This window comes from Gallinula chloropus (assembly GCF_964237585.1).
Source record: "Gallinula chloropus genome assembly, chromosome: 8".
In the NCBI taxonomy this organism is placed as follows: domain Eukaryota; kingdom Metazoa; phylum Chordata; class Aves; order Gruiformes; family Rallidae; genus Gallinula; species Gallinula chloropus.
In genome coordinates this window covers 17125539-17147787 of record NC_140093.1, presented here as the reverse complement: position 1 = coordinate 17147787, position 22249 = coordinate 17125539, and the positions used below count along the sequence as shown (strand labels likewise).

The window sequence follows — 22249 nt, the reverse complement described above, 5'->3', positions numbered from 1 at the left end:
TGCGACACCCGGAAAACTTTGTGAGCCATCGAAACAACGCGCTGGGTGAAAACCTCCTCCGTTTTGTCAGTGCCCGGGTTATCTGAAGCACAGACGTGTAACTTCCCAGGCTTCAGGACTGGGTGATGTTGTAGTTGCGCTGTGTGATCCACGGTGTCTTTGGTTTCTGCATTCACGTGGAGCTCCTTGACTCGAGTAGGGTTCTGTGTGGTACTTCTCCCCTGACTGAGGTGGCATCAGAACTGCAGTTAACATCTGCTCCGCCGAGGCTGTGGAGTTGCCACTTGCAAACAGTGCTGAGGCATCGTGCTGACTTCAGCTGGAATTTGCAGCGCTGTTGCTAAGTCACCTGGATGGAAAATATTCAGAGAAGAAATTAATTTAGACTTTACACTAATATGAGTGGCCTGTTTAATGTTGGTTTATTTATTACTTGTACATATTCCTTGTGTTTACAGGCAAATTTATTTGCTCGTGGTTGGCAGATGGAAAGCATTAGTTGTCTGAAACTGTAATGGTGCCAGTTCTGTATATCAGGCAATGTTATATATATTTATAGAACCTTAATCTAAAGAGCTCTCCTATGAGTCCCAGTGCATCTGTAATCCAGAATTTATCTTCAGTTTCAACAAAAGACTAAAGCATACCTTCCAAACTTTGGTCTTGTACATTTGTAGCAGGTGTCCTAATTATACGATAATCTACCATAAAGTTAATCACCTGAAACAAGCCAAAGAATGATACTTTGTAGCAGACCTTCATTTTGTACAGCTGAAATTTTAAAAGCTGTAGAGCTATACACACACAACACTTTATTTAAAAACAAAAAAAGGAAAAAATATTGCAGAAAACCACTTGTCTTCCAGTTTTGTCAGGTGTTCCTTGTTCTAAGTGTCTAAATGTTGCATTTTTTTCACATCCTGAAAGTAAGAACAGTTTTAAGTTGAAGGTGTTAACTAAGACAATATTAACTGGCCAAATTGGTTGATAATGAGGCAATACTTCTGTTTGTGCTAATGAGAAGAGCTGGGTCCAGCTTGTTTATCTAAAGTAGGAAACAGGATTAAGTGGTAAAAATGTCAGAATTGTCAAAGTTGATAAAAAGATGCTCGTGGCTCATGTGAGTGTCACAAGCTGCAGATTTTTTTTTGCGGTAGCAGCTTCCAGTCCTCATGCTGAATCATATGACTTCCCACTCTGTTCATCTTCATAGCCGAAGTCTTAGCTTGTCACTTAGTGTGGTACATACCTGCATTATTTTTTTTCCCTGTCTTAAATAACCTCTGGGCATGAATACAAACTAGACAAAAATAGACCTTTAAAGTGCTTTTTCTCCCCCTTAATAAACAGATTTATTTCAGAAAAGTAGTTCTTAGTGATGCACATGTAACCCTCCAGGGAATGTCTGCTGTACATCTTCATTAAGGTTAATCTGTCAAGTAGACATCTTCTAGATTCTCATGCTTTTTCACTGGCTATGGAGCTCCCACTCCAAACGTACTTTTGTTGGCCAGGATACCACTCCTGCAGTACAATGTATTGCTTTAGTATGGAACTGGTGCTTGGACTGTTGTGTCTTTGGCCTTTTCCTTTTTTAGTTTTTTTCTCCCCACTGTGACACTGGCTTTGGTGTTCAAGCACATGCATCTATAAATATACATATTTATTAGCTGTTTGCAGTGTAATATGAGGAATTCATTGATAGATAGCTCTGAATCAGTGATAAAACTTTAGAACTGGGATCCTGTAACTTGCTTTCCTGTGCAGGTAAATCTTTGGTTTGCTGATGAGCAGAATTGTAAATAATCCAACTATTATCTCCAGCTGTGAGATACAGAACAGGCACTGAATGACTTTTTGTTTGTATATTTTTTTTGAGTGGCTAAGTTGGTTCTTTTTCCTGCCCTGTGGAGACACAGTGTTGCCATTCTCTTTTCACCGGACTTCTGTCTTGTTTGTGTTGGAAGTAAGTAGCAGTTTTCTGAAACAATGTTTGCACGATGCCTTGGCTGATGCCTCTCAACCTGATCTGGTGACTCTATCAGTCCTATTTGTTTTAATCCTATATGCGGACACTTCTGTGAGGTGGTGGTGTAAAGAGGGGACCAACTCTGTTCACATCTTCTGTATGGGATGCTGGCAGTCCAGCATCCCTGGGTCTGTGTATGGACTGCCAGTAGCAGGAAGTGCAAAACCATTTCCTATTGTGAGGAAATGGACTTTAACGACAAGGAAATCTTATACTAGCCGTCCCTAGAATGTGCACCACAGCTTAGTTCAGAAGACCTGCTGTGTTAGCTACCAGTTTCTGCAGGAAAACTGCTTGATTGGTATCTGTATATTGTTTGGACTTCATGCATTAGAAATTTCTGAAACTTACGTTTGTATTCTTTTGGTTGCAAACCAAACTTCCATGAAATACATTCCTCTAGGCACAATGTCTTTCCTCTGTCCACTTGTATTTCTCTTGAAAAGCTTGGGTAAGCTTGTTAGAGCAGTGAAGGAAGTGCTTGTTTTTGTTTGACTTCTGAATTGTCTTGTTTATGTGCGTGGTTTTTTGGGTGGTGGCTTATTTGTGTGTTTCGATTAATTTTTCATTTTTTAATTAGTACCTGGTTTAGATTTCTAGAACCATGTCAGCATAAACTCACATCGACACAACTACACTATTTATATATAACCTGATTCTCCCCACTCTTACTGTGCACTTAAAACAAAGTGAAGTGAGGAGAAGAAACATTTTTTTTCCTCTCTCGTGTTTTTCCCTCTAATTTTCTTTAAGATTTTCATGTTCCTTAACTGCACTGCTGAAGTGGTTGGAAGTTGAAATTTGATGTGGAAATTGCCTCCATTGAGAAGTAACTCAGTGTTCCAACTGAGTTATGATCAGTTGAAAACAATGAACTCTATTCTTGGAGCCTTAGCAACATGTGCATTAAAGCACTTCGTTTCTCCTCCAGTATGCATCTACTGGTTCTGTCAGTTGTGTATGTTTGGCTAACATCACTGTGCAGAGAAGTAGGAAAGGTCATCCTTCATTTTCCAGTAACTATATGGTTCCTGTAAAGCAAAAATCAAGTACAGCTCTTACAGCACAGGCTGAGTGCAGAAGAGTTACAGTCAGTGAGCCATCTGCTAGCCATGGTATCTGTTGGTCAGCTGGAATCAGCACAAAAAAAAGTTAAGGCTTGAATATCTGAAAATGTTATCAAATAAAGGTTCATGACCTCTGTTCTGGCTCTTTGTACAAACATGCCTCTGGCTTGGTGTGAGTATCTGAGAAATACAGAATATGTACGGGAGCTTAATAAAAGTGAGAATATGCTATTATTTATTATTGATCTCTTACTTGTGTTCAGGATCAATATCCTGACTTTATTGACACTGGTTGACCTCAGTAAGCCTTGACTTCTGACTCAGACTTGTGCAGCATTCCTCCTTTATAGAGAGCCAAAAGATTCAGCCGTCACACTGTTCTAATGTAGTTTCTTGAAAATCAGAGGGAAATGCTACTACCTAAGCACATCTGTAGGGAGAGTGAAATAGTCACCTGTGAAGGGTAATATATTGCAGGTTGTGGTAGGTGGTGTCGTTTAACCCCAGCTAGTAACTAAACACTGTGCAACTGCTTGCTTGTCCCTTCCACCCTCAAGAGGATGGAGAGGAAAATGTGAGAACTTCCAACTTCATCAGTTCAGCATAAAGATGGTTTAAAAGGAAGAGAATAATTATGTTAGTAATGGTAATAATATACATAAAAAAACCAAGTGATGTACAAATGCTATTGTTCACCACTCGTGGAAAGTAAAATTCAATGCCTGGTCTGTTTCTGAGGAGTGATCTTGCCTCCCAGATATATCTGGGGCATGACATACTGTAGCAAGGAACATCTCTTGGGCCAGCATGGGACAGATGTCCTGGCTGTGCTCTTCCAGTGTGTGTGACGAAGCTGAAAAGTCCTTGACTTGATGTAGACACTACAACTACCCAGAAAAAATGAAAACATCAGTGTGTTATCAACATTATTCTCATAATAAGTCCAAATTGCTGCACTACACTGGCTACTAGAATGAAAATTAACTCTATCCCAGCTGAAAGCAGGACTGCAAGATATTCATCAAAGGAACATGTTAATTTCAATGTGATAAGATGTACACGAATAAAAATTGACTGTCTATGTCCATGTTTTATAGAAGTCAGAGCAGATGATCATAGTATTCTTTCTGTATCTAAATACATGAATCTGCATAATCAGTAAATAATGAAATATGGCCCTGTAACCCAGGACACTGTTGACGTTCAAACAGAACTAATACTAAGGACTTAAAATGTCTAGAATCCTTGGAAACAATGAACTTATTTTAGAAATTCTCTTACATGGTGGCAACACAAATCTTCAGCAATGGTAAGATGTCATTACACTCAATTTCTGTATTTGTAGACTGCTGTCTGTATGTACTAGATTAAAATGCCAGTTGCTAAGTTTCCTTGCAAGTTTTCATGAGAGTACTGTGGAAATAAGGATGGTTGTTGTCCAGATTCTGAAGAAAGATGAAATATAAAAAAAAGTAAAAATTCTGCTGTCATTAAGTAAATTTAAAGAGAGCACTTGAGCTGCTTTAGAAAACTGCAGAGTACAAAAGGCTGGTTAACAGAAAAGCCTACTCAGTGTGTGTGTGTGTGTGTGTGTGTGTGAATTATCAGGGGGTTTGCAAGGAGAGATTTGTGGATCCTGTGGAGATTTCAGGGAGATCTGTGTTATAACGCATTATCTCCTGCAGCAAAGAGCCAGCAGGAATGTTCTGAGGTTTGTAGTGTGCTCAGTTTTACATGCCTTTAGCTGGTGATGCTTTCAGGTCTTCGGCTTAGTGAAATTGTAGGCAACATAGGGAGAAATAAAACAATTGTAAATCAGAATAGTGAAACCTGCTTTTGACACTTAAGTTTGACAGGAAGAGCAGAAATCAAGCTCAAGTGCAAGTCAGGTAAGATATAACTGTCTTATATAAACTCTTCAGGCTTTTGAAGGCTGATTCCCAATACCTTCTCCAATGTGATGAGAGGTCCATTGAAATAAATGAAAAGGACCCAAGCAAATCCACATCACTGGTGAAATCCCTGAAGATACTGAAGCAGTGATCAGAGGATTGATTAGAAGAGGGTGGTTTGGTGAACCAAATCATTTATGCAATGAGGACCAGCTGGTTATAATACTTCATCAAATTAGAGTAGGAAAAGTCTGGCTGGAAGGAGATTTGAGAGTCTGAAGATCATTGTGCTGTTTGTCTCAAGTGATCATGTGCAAGCAGCCAAAAAGTTTCATGATATGTGCTGAAGGGAAAGCTAGATATTTGTTGTACAATCAGTGTTAAGAGTTGGAGTTGTCTGTAAAAGTTGCTTTTGTTTTTTTAGGGCTCAGTCAGTCAACAAATTCTAAGCCACTTACTAGTAAGAAACTGTGCAATGAAAAGCATGTAATGGATTAGAAACAAGTGGATGACAGATGCATGAAGTACTGTTGAGAGAGATTCCTAAAGCTTTAATTCCAGAAAATGCCACATGAGTGCATGTGCAAGGTAGAGATGTTTGACTATCCATTGTTTTTCTCCTTACTGATAGCAGAATGTAATTCATAGGTGTGTATGTGTTCAGGACTATTTTTATTTTTTAATGACTTTCTTATTTAAGTTTATATTTAGGCATTTTAATGTTCTAAGTAGCTATGCACAGATTGTACCTTTCCTACTATATAATTACATTCATGTTAGGGATTGCCCAGATTTGTTTCAAGCTCTGTCTTTGTAATGGTGATTAAAAGTTTAACTTGTATGAAAGAGAGGAATTGCTCTTGAATTCAGAGGCTTGGGTCCAAGACTATTGTTAATATTTGTAATATAAGGGGATAGAGGCCGAGTTCATGGTTTGAAGAGATCAACTTTGTCAAAAGCATAATCAGAAGAATCTGTGTAGAGTGATGGGTGGGAGATTCTTAAAAAAAGAATTATTTGCAGAAAGCTGTGTGTATACTGGCAATTTCCAAGTAGACTTGGGTGGATTTATCTACCCATTATAGTTCTTATTTTAAGGATGAATATGCTGAGTGCTATTCAGAATTCTTTAGCCATATGTTCCTGTTTTTATGGAACTTAATTTTGCAGGCTCTTCATATAAATAAAATTATTCTCTTCACGATGGCATGTAGTAAGAGGAAGAAAAGAATGTTATTTCAAATGTTATACCTTTTGCAAGAGAGCAGATGGTGTTTGTATGTGGGGCTTCAAGTAAGTTTTACACTTTGAAGCTACTGCTTTGTTCCAGATTGTGTAAGTGAAATTAGTGTTTCTAGCTCTTCCGGAGCAATCCAGGCTATATTGCAGTTGGTGTCAGTGTGCTTTAAAGTCAGCGAAGACAGGGAGTTCTATGGATCCTCTGTGGCTTTGTATCACTGCATCCCTTGTGTGATGTGGATTGGTGTCCATGTGCAGGCAGGAGTTGCTTAAAATTTCTTGTGTGCTGTATTTTGGTGAGACAGGTCTTGAGGGGAGGCTGAATGATCTCAAGTTCCTACATCTTCCTTCATGCCTCTTTACAGATGAGCTTAATGCTTGACTTTGACTTCCTTCAGTCACCACAACTTTTGAAGTGGGTAGAGAACAGCTTCTTGGTGATGTTAACCAGCTTCTTCAGTGCCTTTGGACAGATCGCATCTGCTGTTACAGTTGGGTCTCTACAGTTAATTTGACAGACTTTCTAGGCGCTGAAGTTGATATGCTACACCACCCTCCTCCCAGGAAAAATACTTGGCAGATGATTAATTTTCCTATTTGCCTTTTAAAATAAGAAATCCTCTGATCGTGCCAATTGTGGGGAAACAAGAATTTGGTGGTCAAGTCACAGAGGAATTAATAGATGGGAGCTGCATGCCACATTGAACATATAAATTATGAAACATCTCTTTTTATACGTGTGTTACAAGATTTACATCTATGAATCACAAACTGGGTGAGACTAAGGGCAGGGATTTACATTTATTGCTGTCTAAATTAGTTAATTGTGTTTCACTAGTCCCTTGCTTATTTTGGGGTTTTATTTAAGGCAATACTTGGGCATGTTTAAAGACTTAGTATCCCTGTGGTGATTTGCTTGGAAACTTGGTTTTAGATGTGTTTTACTAGGAAGAAATTCACACGAACTCTGGCACCGAAGTTGTCTTGCATGAATATTTGAGAGTGTAATTAGAGGGCAGCAAAAAATATTGAACTACTCTAGATACACACCTGGCATCTACAACAAAGTAAGGGTTATGCTGGAAATCTAGGGAGTTTTGTGATGTTCCTGTTGCTCCTAGCTATTGCTGTGGGAACCATTGCAGAGCAGGTACAGAATGAAGGATATACCTCTGAGGAGGAAACTGGAACCTCAGGTGTCAACTGTATATAAAAATGGAATGCACTGTGTCTCTAGTATAGTAGACTGTGTCTGCAGCTGGATTATGGAAACCTATTAAAATATTAGTGAATTTACCCATTTAGACATCTCTGAGAATGCCAGTGAAAGAATAATTGACAAATTCGGCTGCTGCTTCCTTTAATTATTAAAGAGACAGTTGTGATGCAGTGCCCTCTTCTGCATTCTGGGAATGAGACTGATCAGACCATGCATCAAGGGGGTTAGAGGGGGATAAGAAAAAAAATTTCTGATAAAACAGAAAAGAATAGTTATGTGGTGTCAGAAATGTGCCTCTGAAATCTTTATTTTAGTGGTGAAGTATTTTACAGTATCAATTGAGAAGAAAGCCTATACCACAGTGTTTATATAAGTGCTTACACAAGAGAGGCATATGTTGAAATATTCGGGGAAGTCTGGTCTTGTTTTCAGGGCAAAGTGTTGGCCCAGAGCTGATATGTGAGCATATGTTCCACGTGCTGAACTACCGGTTATTTCAGTCATCTTTCTCTGTCACAGACAAGCATTGAAAAGTATCCAGTTTTCTCCCTGGGTGGAATGAGAACAAATGCAAAGATATTTTTATATCAGATTGAATTCTTGTTTTCCTACCAGCTAATCACATGTATTAGATGCTTGATGAGGGTCTGCTGTTTGAAAAACAGATACAACATGCACGAGTGTGTCTGGCACAAGCCAGATGGTTTGATTTCTGTCTTCATGGAAATAGTCAAGAAATGGCATGTAGTGAGCGAAGAGGCTGTGGAGATGAACACGGTGTTGCGGGTGGAGGGGTGGGAATCTGTAGTTCTCATCAATTACCAGACTTTGCAATTTTAGTGCAGAGGTTTTCTTGATGACTGAGTTGTGTCTTCTTTTCACTTGCTTCATCCACCTACTTGTAACATTGAGTCTTTTGGGACACGTTTTCTCACTTTGATCGTTGATCAAAAACCAGTGTGTGTTCATGTTTTTGAACAGCTGTTTTTGATAAGTGTGCGTACAAAATACTCATTCCCCATGCAGTTTAGCTGGCTTTTCTGCACGGTTAATACTTCACCATAACTAAAAGCAATTCTGCACAGACACTTCATTCTCCATGTATTTTGTATGCCAGCACTTAAGTCTCAGTTTTGGAGGTGAGTGGATAATTAACTTTGAAAGTTTAAATTCACTAAAATTGCATGTGAATTTTACATGGATTTCAGTTTTTAAACTAGTTATAAACACTGCTTATGTTTTCTAGAGCAAATAAATTCACTTGAAATATATTTTGATTTTTCCTGCAGAGCAGAACTTCTTGGTAATGTGAATATTGAAAGGTCCAGTGCTTCAAAACGAAAATGCTAGGAACGAAACCAAAGATGCTTCTGTGGCATGAGTGAGGAGTTTCTGTTGTGTTGTTTTAAAGTTACTTTTTTGCTGTTCCTTTTTGTTTCTGAAAAGGAACATATTGTTTTATTTTGAGTAATGCACAGATGGCTCTTGCACGTAAAAGTTATCAAGGTACCTCTGAGGACAGGGAACTGAAATGAAATACGTGTTTTCATATATGTAGTGGTTATATACTAATGTATGTAAGCATACAAAAATTTATTGATATATGTGCCATCTTGATCAGATAGGCTTGTGGCTTCTGAATTTGAAAGTAGTTCCAGAAAGATGGAAGAAAGTACTTAAAGGAATTTTTGAGTTCCTATCCTGAGAGGAATCTGAGATATATTAAAGGATATATGAGTGTCTTTAGAAATACATAGTTTGAACAATTATTTTAAATTATGTGGAAGTAACCTGAGGTGATGTCCCTTTTGAAATATTATTGTTTCTCTTACACGCTATGTACAATGCTGAGATAGAAATGTGGTTGTAGTCCTGTTGCTGCTAGATCAGGGTTGGTTCGATAGTTGTCTTTGTGTATTAGTACCTGAGAGCAGATGTATTGACTGTCTTGGAAGGGTGGGGTGAGGTGTGAGGGAGCTATTATCCAGCCTTTCTTCCAATAAAGGGCTTCTCCCCCTGCCCCCTTATGTATTGAAATCAATTTAGCAAATATTAAATCATAATTGATTTATAGTAAGTAAAATACTTGCTATTGATGCTGCTTCTTAATGCAACATTTCTCATGGGTTTTTTTTTTTTGGGATGTTTTTCCAAGCACAAATAAGAGATTTGAAAAAACATTTTCTCTTCCATATTTCTTAAGATGAAGTGTATTTTGAAAAATAATGCTTATTTCCAAGGAGTGCTTTCTGCTCCTTGTTTGACTTATTTTATACAGTAAGAAAGACATTTTATGATATGTTCTAAGCAGTAAAGCCTAAGTAGTTTACCCTTTTAGCAGATACTTTGTGTGATTGAGTTTTGAAGTCTAATTCTTTCTACAGACTCTTCTTTATCTTTTTTTTTTTGTTGAAAGGAGCTAATTAATGACACTTCCTAGAAAGATGAGATAGAAGCATTACCAAAAAAAAAGGGGGGAAAAATTTCTTGCCCTTTAGTGCATAATTATTTTTAGTACTAGTTCAAAAGGCTGAAAATCACTGATGTCCTCAGAAGGCGTAAAAGTGCCAGTGTAAAAGATATATCAAAGTAATTGAGTTTTTCAGAATTGAAATAAATGTGACTTAAAGGGAAACGGTCAAGATGCTTGGATCTTAAAACCACATTACTGGAAACTTGGTTTTTATTCTGTTAGAAAGCTTACACTTGCACTATTGGTTCTAGAACTGACAGATATTTAAAAACCTCAGATTGTTATTACTATGGTGCACCCTAGGGAATATTAATCCATTTCTTATTAATATCTTGCATTGGAGGAATTCCATCTGGAAACTTCTGTTCAGTTACCTGTGCAATGTGAAGTATTCCAGCCTCCTGTGTGAATGTACCTCTATTTAAAGTGCAGATTGACAGGTAATGGTATGTACTTCACAAACTAGCTTAAAATGCAGACTGACCCTTTTCCTGATTTGCTAGGAGTGAGAATGTGACATATTTTATGAAGAAAATGAAGCCAGTGCTCTGGAAAGAGATAAAACTCGATTAATTTGCTGATGGAAACCTAGTCATGGGAGTTGGTTAGCTGCATAACTCTTTCTAGGAGCATTCTGTATGCACCAGGAAGTTCCTTAATTTACAGAAGCTAATGTAAATATTACCTCTGTCTTTCCTGGTAATCTTATTTAAATTGGGGCTTTTCTTAAGACTTAATTTTTGATACTCCTAGAGGCGTTGACTGTACCATAACATGCAGTACTGTCTGTTTGATCTTTGTTTCAGAGCTTTTTTTCAATCCTCACTATCATGGTATACTAATGAAGGTCTTCAGAGGTCTGCCCTGTATTATGTTAGTTATTGCAGTGGGTTAAAAATTAAAAGGAAATGCCAATGAAAATTAGTTTAATCAGGAGAACTTTTTGCAAGCTTAGTCATAAGAGTCTAGTTTATCAGTGCTTCTTAAGTTCAGCAATAATAAGTGAAGAGGGATTCAGTGTTTGTCCAAGATACTGTTAAATTGAGAGATTTCAGGGGCTTTCCCAGGTGTGTTTTTGAAGGATGCTAGCATTTCTGTAGTACTTGTTTCTTTTTACATACTACCTTAGCTGTTTCACTGGACTGAACTGCAGGTCAGACTCAAAATAAATATACACCGACTGAAATTTGCAGGATCTTGCAGTTGGATGTGTTGAAGTTCAACTGTTGAAAAATGTGTGTTTTGTTTTAGTTCTGTTGATAAAAAGGGTCTTCCTATTTTACATTAATATTACAAATATTTTTAAATAGCCTGCTGCTAAAACATGTGTCCTAATTTGTAAACTTTCAAATTATTTTCATTAGAAGTCTAGTGTCTTTCCATTATTTATATGTGAAAACCCAGACAAGTTTTATTCCTCCGTCGGCCATTAATCTTTCTCTTTTAGGCTGCTTTTGACGTTGCTTTTAAGCCTGTTTCCAGAATGGGGATGTGTGGGTGTTTTAAGCAGTATCAGAGTTTACCTGTGTTATGTACCAATTCAAAATGAACCTGAGGTATCTGGCAGGTGCTAGGCTTTTGTAGTGACTGCTATTAGTCAAGCCAATTTGGGGGACAAGGAAACTTAGATCTTTGGATTTACATCTTGACCATACAGCACTTAAGTCAGGGCTCCTGCTCAGCAAAGCATTCATATTTGAGATGATATGCTTCTCTCTGCTAACACGACAAATAATGAAGACTGTTTGCTGAAATCTCACTGACTTGATGTGTTGGTGGAGAGATAATTACTTTTCATGAATAAAGATCTGCTGTCATTGGCAAACTCAGATGACTATAAATGCTTCACAAATGGCTAAAACAAAATATGGGCTAGTCAAGATTGGTGTTTTAGTGCTCTGAATGCTTTAACAGCCCCCTGACTTTGCTTGGTTGAATGTCAAGAGCTGATGCAGACAGCCCCAACTCTCACGCATGCAGGGTATGTTCTACGAAGTCATTCTTCATGTAGGTTGGCACAGGAGCAATACTTGCACAAGAGCACTGCTTGAATTCTTGAAGTGAGCACACCATACTAATGTGAGAGTACAAAATCTGCATCTTACACCAGTGTGGCTCAAAAGAATCTGTTTAGTTAAAAGTAAAGTGTGTTATGAGAAGGAGAGGGTGGTGGCTTGGTCATCTGGTTGCACAGGGTAGAACATTGTCTGTAGAACAGACTATTGCGAAGGTTGGACTGCAATGATGAGTACTGAAGAGAAGTCTGAATTGTTAAAAAGATTGACATAGTGCAAAGCTAGGGTGGAGGTCTGTAAAAAAAAAAAAACAAAACAAAAAAAAACCCACAAAAAAACAACCCAACAGTTCCAGCAATGGAAATTGAATGCATTGTTATGATGTTCTTTGCTTCCAGTGGCTTTCTGAATTGGATTCTTCGGGAGAGTTTGTGAAAATATTATTTATAAATAACAAAGATTCATGAATAGTTAATTTCAACTTGATTTTTCCTGATCTATGCATGAGTTTATTAGCTTTAGGCAGACCCGTAAGAATTCAAACACATTTTTCTAAAATTCAGCTCGTAGCACTAGCAGATCTTACTGCCTTTTAACAAGCAGAGATCTCATTTAACAGAGATAGCTGGACTGCTGGATGTCCACACATCTAACTCATACCTGTTGTCATACCAATGTTTCTTTTAGACTTCAGTGGGCTTGAGGTCAGATCTGCTGCAGTTTTGGTAGTTTGAAGCAAATTAACTTGCTGGAAAGAAATGTGTGAAAAGACTTAGTGTTTTGTACTGCTGTTTTGGCTAGTGCAGACCTAAGACAATTTAGTTGTGTGGGTTTTTGTTCCCCCCTTGTGTCACATGATAATGCTTTGACTGAAACAAGTGGTCACTAAGAGGTAAATTAATGTTAATCAGCTTATAAAATTAGTTCAGAAATTAATGAAAAAATGGAAAACCCCAAATGAAAAAAAACCCCACCTTCTTATAAGATAACTTCTAATAATATATTTCTGTATTACAGAAGTATAGTTTCTCCAACCTAGTTTTAAGTTAATTGAAAAAATATTTCATTAGAACCAGAATTAAAGAGCAGGACTTATATTTTTATCTAAGTAGAAGTTACATAATTGTATAAAATCTGTATGGTCAAACTAGCATTACATTGATGTAAAGCAAAGCAGGATTGATGCTGTGCAGTTGTATTCCTTATCTGCTGGAGCTACCCAGGAGGCTGCTTGATGCTCTGAGGCTGCAAGGCGGGGTGGAGATCCCTGTGTGCTGGTTTTGTGGTGTTGCTGGGTGTGCTAATGGGAACAGGAGATGTTAAAAGCAGCTTTTTGTGGGTTGTAAGCCGGGAAACAAGAAACCAGTAGCTGTCAAGTTTGGGGATAGGCTTTGGGGAGCTCCTAAAATGGCACAATCTGTTCTCTAGTCCATGTGGCTATTGGAAATCAGAACTTTAAGAAAATTGTCTCAATCCCCTTAATTTTGTTTAGGAACTGAAATGGATTTTTTTCTTTCTGTAAATATCCTTTGTTCGGAAGAAAAATGACCAGGAAATGAAAATGCAAATAACTAAACACAAGAAGGAATGAACATGGATTTGGAAGACTTGGTGAATATTTAAATGTAGCCCCTGTTCTCTTATATGGCCCTGGCCAAGACTGCTTCTTTCCTTTGCATTCACTTCCCTGCCTACAAAATGAGTGGTGTTGTGCTGTCTGTCTTTAGAAACTTCAGAAATTGCAATAAAAACCAGTGAGTTACACTAAGAATTATAATTTTGTATAGTTGTATGACTTCTAAACCCTGTTATGTCACTCTAGTTATCAGCCAAAATTGTAATATCATTGAATGAAAGATGAAGCTTATTATCAACAGTAATCAATGTATCCAGAATGAAATATGTGGCAAGACAACTGCTAGGATAATAAATACTTGAAAGTACAATTAAAAAAGACTAAGCAAAGGTAGTGTCAATAAATGACCTTGTTTCTTTGTGCACTTAGGTCAGTGATTGCACCAGGCTTGTGCTGCTTTGTGCTGAATATTCATGGTTTGAATAGGAAGGCTAAAAATGGGTAATTATGGAGGCAATGGCATGTTTTGTCAGGCTGTATTAATATTCTTTGGGCTGTAAGTCAATGCTGATCTAGTAATAAGAACATCATAGTGTTTCCAGCTTCATGTGAACCATAGTTTCTGATCGATGGTAGTGTATTCCACTGTGACTTATGCTTCTTGTGTACCAGGCTTTAATGTGTTCAGCTTCCCCTCGCAATGTATCTTCTAGCATAAACGCTAACTAGAGTAATAGTAATAAACCAATCTTCTTTTGATAATGAGAAAAGATCTGCAAATATTCAGTGTATCATGTACAACTTGTGTGTCAGGATTGCTTCTGGGACAGGTAGTTTCAGTCAAAGATAAATAGCACAAAATTCATCTTAAGGTGGAAGGATGCTTTGGTGCATCACTGGTCATTGAAAGTGCATTTTTTGATCTGTTTGTGTTCTGATACTCGTATTCTGGGCATTTTCCTTGGGAACAGTTGATACTTGGGTGGGGGAAGAAAAACCCTAAACTCCTCAAACACTTCAATAGGAAGTGTTTTTCCAGAATGGATGACTAGGAGGAGCTTTTTATTATGGCTTTTATACGTTAAATTAGCAGCAAAGGAAAGATGACAGTGGGAAGGGGATGCGGAACCAAACATATTTTGTCATGAGTGGGAATGCTCACTTGTTATTAGATAAGGGATCAACAGAAAAATAAGGAGAGGTGGACACTTCAAGGGAAAGGGCTCATTCACAAACTTTTAAAAGCTTTTATTGTATATTAATGGAATGCAAAACATCATATCTGATGAGAATTCACCAAATAAGTAGTAGCTGTAAAACTGTCCATTGAAACACTGGAGAGCTCATGAATTGCAAGTAAGACAAGAACTGTTCCTACCATTGGCTTACTGAAAAGTTCTTCTTTTAACAGTAATCCTATTATACCCAGAAGGTAACCCACCTCATAAAGACGATTTGTATTTGTATTCTGATATGATAGAGTGAAGGGAGGAAAGAAATCTTTGTAAAAATTCTCCACCACTATCTCCATAATCTCTACTTGAGTGAGCATCAGCCAAGTGAGAAAATGAAAAATTATAACCTGCCAAGCATCAGTGGCAGACTGAAATGAAAAAATTGCAAGTTAATAACAGTGATGCCTCAGAAAAATTTGCTGGCCAATTTAACATTGCTTTATCCAAGGTCACATCTTGCAGCTGATTATTTTTAGTAATTTGCAGATGAGGACTTTCTACGTTTCTCAAGGCAAGTGAAGATTAGGGAAATGCCAGGTACAGTTTAAAACTCAAGGTTATCAATCTCTTCAGATCAAAAGTTAAATCACGTGTCCTGCTTATTTGCTTAAAACTGGGTGCACAAACTATTTCCATTGTAGCCAAGTGGGATGTCTGTGCTATCCTTTATGGCTGTGATCAAGTCAATGTAACATGAAGACTCACAGCGGAGTGAGGATGATGACAGGACTGAAAGTAGGAGAACCTAAACCTTGGAGAGTTTCTTTTGGAGTAGACTCTTGCTAGTGTTCATGTGATGATTTGTACATAATAGTGTGAAAAAAGATGGTTGGACTTGAAGTTTCTTAAGGAATGTGAACCAATGGTAAGCTAATGCACAAGGCATACTCGAAGTGGAGTCCAGGGAAATAAGCAAAGAGCTTTACTGGAATCCAAGGTGTGAAAATCATTAGTGAACTGTAGTGCTTAATTTCCTCCAGCACAATCTATATGGTCACCTTAATGTTACAGAGTGAACCTTGCTACAATGTTTGCAAAGCACTGGCACGCTGTCACTTATTTCAAGTAGACCTTTCTTCAAGCAATGGAATGTATCATTACTTTGTGGAAACTCCCACACTAGGCCTGTGGTGCCAGGGACTCTGCCAAGGAAACCCATTGTGCTGTTTTAATGTGGCTCTGTGGTCTTTTTAATTAAGTATATGCAACATCCTGATATGCTGAGTGTATACAGTGGTTCTAGGGAGATTTTTGTGGTCTGGTGGTTCAAAAATCATGTTGGTGGGTAATTGTCTTTCAGCCACTGTGTTGTTTCTGAGCAGAAAACAATGCAGCCCTTCTGTCTGGCACAGAAAAATGAAAGGCACTTACTGGAGGATTGATGGAACACCCTGTTTGTAACTGCCCTGTGTTCTAACCATATAGGTCTTCTCTGTCATTAAAGTAATAAAAATACTTGAGCAGCTCCATTCAAGGACTCTCCAAAAGCATTCATTTTTATTCCTGTATGTGTGAGCTTTATAAGCTAGGGCTAATCTGAGTTGAGATGGCTAAAAGCTTGCTGGAGTGCTCCTCAAGAGCAAGAGGATTAACTTGCAAAAAGTGTGACCTGAGGCTATTAATGGTCACAGTGGTCAGAAGCCTGGTTTGAAGTCTCAGCCTCTAGAACCAGTCCAGCTGTGTTAGCTCAGTAAGAGTGGGAGTTGAATTTCCAGCTCTATTTCCCAGCTTTCCATGGAAGTTCCCTGTGAGATCACTCATGTCCTGTCTGGTTTCTGAGAGCTGACAAGATCACGGCTTGAACTGTTCAACTTTTCTGGCTATAATGCAATGCTTCATATTGAGTTCAGTGCCCTAATCTAATGCTTACTGCAATGAAACTATGAATGTATCAATCAATACTTATTTCAGTAAATGTATAGCAAAATGAAAATTCTTTTGGCAACTTCTGTGCTTTTCATTATCTCTTCTTTTAATCACAAAGCTGTCTCTTAAAGTTTCCACGCTTCCTTAAACTTTGTAGCCTGTCTTCTCTCATGTACATCAGGCTGACGCCAGCAGCGCTCTCCCCTCCCAAACAAGGTTCTGTCTAATGCATTAATCTGCTGCATTCCTGCAGCAGAAGGAAGGCAAATCTTTCCTGATGTATCCAGGCATCTGTGGCAGGCAAACCTCTAGACCTAGGAGCAAAAATTTCAGGGAATGTGGGACTTAAGCTTCCTGTTTTATTGCCTTACTTTCCTTCCTCCAGAATAGTCTTGTTTGGTTTTTTTTGCAATGCAAGTGAAGCAGACAAGCTTTAAGTAGTGACATTCTCTAATGTTACCCAGTTTTATCATCTAGTGCTCTGTGATAAGGTGTGCTCTGTTCCAGGACAGGCAGAGCAGCACTTGCTGGATTATGTTCACATGGAAAGTAGAATTCCTTCACTGAACTATGGAATATTTTTTCCCATTTATGCTAAGGCTGCCTTCTGTTTATGCAGGTAAATGTGTACCTGTGTGTGATATTTCTAGGCTTACACGGCCTTTCCACCATTTTCATGTCAGTATAAAGAAGTCTTATTGGAGATTAAATTCCTTCCCTTTTTTCTATAAAACATACTGTTAGTGAAATTTGTAGCATAATTGTTTCCTTTTAATGTTGCAAATATAAAGAGGGAAGTGCAGATGAGAAGAAAGCAAGCATAGAGGAGATGAGTATCTCCAGGTATCTAGGCGTGAGTGTTTCTTCCTGCCTTCCAGGACAGAACTGGACTAGTTGTCCCTCTATTCTGTTTATGGCAGCAGTCTTGTTTTAGAGAGTTTATTCTGCATCCTCTCCCCAGGGACAAAGTGACAGGGCACAACATCCTTGTGCTTGCTTATATACGACCAGCTCTATGGATGCATAGTACTCGTGGACGGAGGAGACAGCATCTGTGGCTTATGACTTGTGGTCATAAAATAGCAGTTTTGCCAGTTAAGAAGGGATGTAGCAGGCTGTTCTCAGAAAATCTGGCCCTTTTTACTTGCTGTTGTGAAAAGAGAGAGCTTGATTCTGCTTTTTGCTTTTCAGGAAGTTTAACACTTTTGCACTGTCTTCAGCCACATGCTGATAATAAGCTCCATAAGGGAACTTTTTGTGCAGTGATAGATTTAGCTATGAAATTGCATATAGTAAAAGTGAACTTGAGCAAGAGAAAGGTAATGTTAAAGCAAGTATTTGGACTTCATAAGGCTAGTCAGAGTAGATTAAGGCCATCGAACACACATTAATGCTTTACAATCACAAAGCTGCACATTTTTTCCTGCAGAAATCTTCTGGAACATGTTACAACTATGAACAAACTTTTCTTTTAAAGCCTCTCTCTTGTGGCAGGTTTTTCTGCATGAGGGTTCTTGACTTGTAATTGTGAGACATCCAAAATAGTTCATGTTGATTGACCCTTCTGGCCTTAAAAATGTCAGTACTTGCAGGCTGTTTGGGGTTTTTTGTTTTCTTCCTTTTAAGGTGACTCATCCCTTGATCACACTTCTGTAAGTATTTTTCTCCTAGACCTGTGAATTTCAGAAGCTGATAATGAAATGATGGGAGAGATTTAAAATATATTTCCTGTTGAAGCTTGTGCTGATTATTAAAGTGTGTGAACAGAGTTGCCTGACCCATTACAAAATATTCTTTTGCCAACAGAAAGCATAATGCATTCTGATGATGCTTATAATTGCAGTACTTCCAGAACAATTACCCTGGTAGTTCATTTTCATATTGTTGGAAATCATATTTGCATGTTATGTTTAATTGAAAATGGCATGCTTTGCTCACTGTGCATCTGGAAATACTCACTGGGTTTAACTTGAGAGCAAATGTGTATTTACTTCGCAGGTAAGCAAACATTTAGCTATCCTGACAGAACGCATTTTAATATCACTTGCATGTGATATTAAAACATCCCTGTATGGCTGCTCCTTCCCAAGTCCAAGTAGTGGTGGATACTGAATGCTTAGGTGTTTGTTCAGCATGTCAGAATCCAGTGGTTAGGAAGTTATGAATCATTGCAAAAAACTCCTTTCTGGTCAGGCGTTGGCATCTGTGTCTTCAGATTCATTTGCTGGTGTTTCCTTTCTTCAGTTAAATGACACACTTCTGTGCCAGGTGAGGTTCTAGCTCCATACTTCCACAGAAAAAGGGAACTTTGAACAGTTGCCCTTTACTTAGCCTTTGCTACTCTTCACCTTGAGCTATGATAAAACACATCCTTTCCTTTGAGAGGACTGAACTTTTCATATGTAACTGAAGACACCTGGTTAATGAAGTGCCGAAAACTGAAGTAGGAAGGACTTCATGGAGGATGAAAAATAAAGATAATGGGGTGGTACACTGGCACAGAATGAGAAGGCAGGTTCATGAGTAAAAATAAAAAGTTTAAAAAAGCTAAACCCATGATGTCTGTGTGGGTGTGATTTACCTGTGTCAGTCGGGCTTGTAAGGTAAAACTAGAATAAACACAGCTTTTTCTGTGATGGACTTGGGCATTCCAGAAATTCTTTTGACTACAGATCATCTTTTATTTGAGGTTAAATTACCCCGATGAAAAGAATTTCTTTGTATACTTTCTGGTTATGTAGTTTAATTGGACTGTCTTAGAATCCTGGGACGAGTAAAGGGCTGGTCCTTCTCTTGTTGGATGGGGAAGAGCTACACTACTTCTGCATTTTCTTTGTTAGTAATGTTACTGAGGTTAATGTTTGTTTTTTTTACTGAAATTCACAGCTTAAAACATACTGTTCAGTATGTCAAACAATTGTGAAATTAGGAGTTACCAATATGCAGTGATTGTAACTTAAAATCAAGCTGGGTGCAGAAACCTTTAGTGCCTGGAAATTGTGTTATCTGACCTCAGTTTTTTTCCTCCTGTTATGTTATCTTCTAAAAGCCTTCTGCTTAACAGATCTGTATAATGATTTATGTTTCAGATAGCTCCAGGTAGTTATTCTGTACACTTCTGAATCCTTCTGCTCTCTTCCAAAGCTGCTAATGCCTGTCTTTTCAGGGACTAAATTTAAAAACAATTTTTCTTCCATCAAGGCTTTTTATTTTGGTAAAAATATGTGACCTTGGTTAAAAAAAACAGTAATACAAGATCAGATTTCGTTGCATAAAAGTACATCTGAAAAATGAAATAAGTCTTTTCCCACTGATTAAGGCTGGTGCTTTTCTCCTCCCTTTTAAACATTTAAACACAGTCTTTACATGATGCTTAAGCTTTCAAGTCAAAGTTACGAGGTGCTTTAGGCAGGCTTGAGTCTGAGAACGAGACCCAAACCAGGACAATAACAAAATGACACAAAGATTGACTACACTGTGCTTGCTGGATGAAGTGAAAACTGCTGAAATATAAATCCTATATCCTGGGATTTCACTGCCTGCTGGAACTAATCTCATTAACTTTAAACCACCTGAGGCTTAAGAGAGATATACACTGCCGTGAGAAATTATATTTATCTCATCCTAGGGGGAAATCCTTTCCCTCCCCCAGCTTACCTTACTTTTGACTTTGCCATTCTTGAATTACCAGGTCATTTCTCCCCCATGGGAAAGTCGTCATAGCTCACAGCAATGCAGTTACTGTATCTGAAGTTCACTGCTGTATGAATGCTGAGATCACTGTGTTCGATGTTTTTCTTCTTTAAATAATTTCCTAAAGAAAACAAAGGTTGGAAAAATAATACTATGATACGTAGCAGTTTAAGTAAAGCTCTTTCAGACTTAAAGGAAAGGATTTAAGAATTCAAGACTTGGCATAAGGAAAACAGATTATTGAAAATGTTTAGGTGCTTATTGCCATTGTAAACTAAATCCCGAGTTTTCATTGACCAGTAGAGATTTAAGAGATTGGTTGAATAACTGGTAATTAGATACAGAAACTTCTAATACAAAGTTGCAGTTTTAAATCCAGTGAGCCTTAGCAGCCAGAGCTTTGCAATTGCCTGGTTGATCATTGTGCTCTTTGGAGGGAGACTAGATCCCAAATTTACATTCAGTATTAAAGTCCAGCCAGTAGAAATATTCCCTTTGACATGGACCGATTTTGGTGAGGCCTTATCTTATAGTTTTGTTGGACTTTGCAGTAAGGCAAAATGACCTTGTGCAGGTGTCTTTGAATGTTTGTCTACTTAGGAGAAAATAAATAAATCAATTTTGAGTTATCCATTAAACAGCTCAAACATAGGATATTAAGAGGGAAAGTAATATTAGTGCTGAGCTAGCTCTCAAAACAAAAAGCTGAAAACTTAATTTCCGAGCCTTTTCTGGTGAGTTTGGCCCTGAGCTTTGCATCCAGATGAGCCCAGATCATGTCCACATTGCAGAGGTGGATGCTCCTTGCAGCTCTCTTGTGAGAGTGCCCTAAATATTGCTTTTTCCAGTGGATGTTTCCACCAGGGGACCTGTGGCTGGAATGCTGCTGCTGCATCTCTGGTGATGTGGCATGTGAATCGGGATTGGCAGCGAAAGGGAGGTGCCAGTTTCTGTGGAGAAGAGAAATGATCACTGAGTAAAATGTAAATTCTGTCAAATCCAGGTCAGCTCAAAAGATGGTTTGTGAATGTGAAGGACAGATCTATCAGTTCAATGTTAATAGTGGCTTGTTAGCCCGAACTCAGCATTTTAGTGACAAGCTGTTTAAAGTGTCCTTTATTGACAGCTTTTGTATAAGACCAACAGTAAATACAAGTGCAGAAAAGTAATAACTGAAAATATAAAGTCCTCTTTCTGTTTCATCCTTACGATATGAGTGGAGAGCAGGATGGAAAGTTGCTCTGCACTACTCTTGTCCATCAGTATGGAGGACAAGATGAAGAAAAAGTTTGTATTTTCAGAATGTTGTTCTTCCTTGTTACTACATGTGGTGTGTTCTTCAGTGATTGGTGTAACTGGTTTGCTGTATGAGTGTTGAACCTTACTTTTCCTATGAAAATCATGGAGGTTTGGACAACAGTATCTCACTGATGACCACACAAGGACATGCAGAGGGTGTTTCCCTTTTCTTAAAAACAACCTAGGGTTACATGTTGCGAGCATCCAGGAAGGCCTGTTAATATCCTAATTTATCACCAAACCCACTCAGTTTCAGAGATACTGATTGGGGTATAGATTAGACTAAACTTAGCTGAGCTGCTATGGTGGTAAAATTCAGTGCTTGACATTATAAGGAGGGTGTCTTAGGTATGAGTAATGATCAGTGAACGTATGAAGAACAGATAGGAAGAGGTTAATTTGAGGGGTGCAATACAATAGTTTGTCTTGGGTGTTTGCATATTGGCCCCACAATAAATGCTGGACATAGCAGCTTCTAGTAAGAGATGTACATGAGGTATAATATATTGTTTCCAGTGATCTTAGCGATAGCTCACGTTGATTTGTAGTGCATATAATCAGCAATGTAGTGCTCGTATGTTGTGGTTTGTTCAAAAGGCTACCTGAGTTTCTTGATAAATGGTACAGTGGTTTATTGGATGAACTT

At 38.2% G+C, this 22249-nt stretch overlaps 1 long non-coding RNA gene across 1 annotated transcript; it reads right to left on the bottom strand.

The window, feature by feature from the left end:
• Positions 1–335: 335 nt before the first annotated feature.
• Positions 336–20470, bottom strand: LOC311194282. Its single transcript, XR_014617438.1, has 3 exons — positions 20269–20470; positions 12595–12682; positions 336–349 (listed from the first exon to the last, which is right to left on the bottom strand). It is a non-coding gene; the product is annotated as an uncharacterized lncRNA (long non-coding RNA).
• Positions 20471–22249: the final 1779 nt, after the last annotated feature.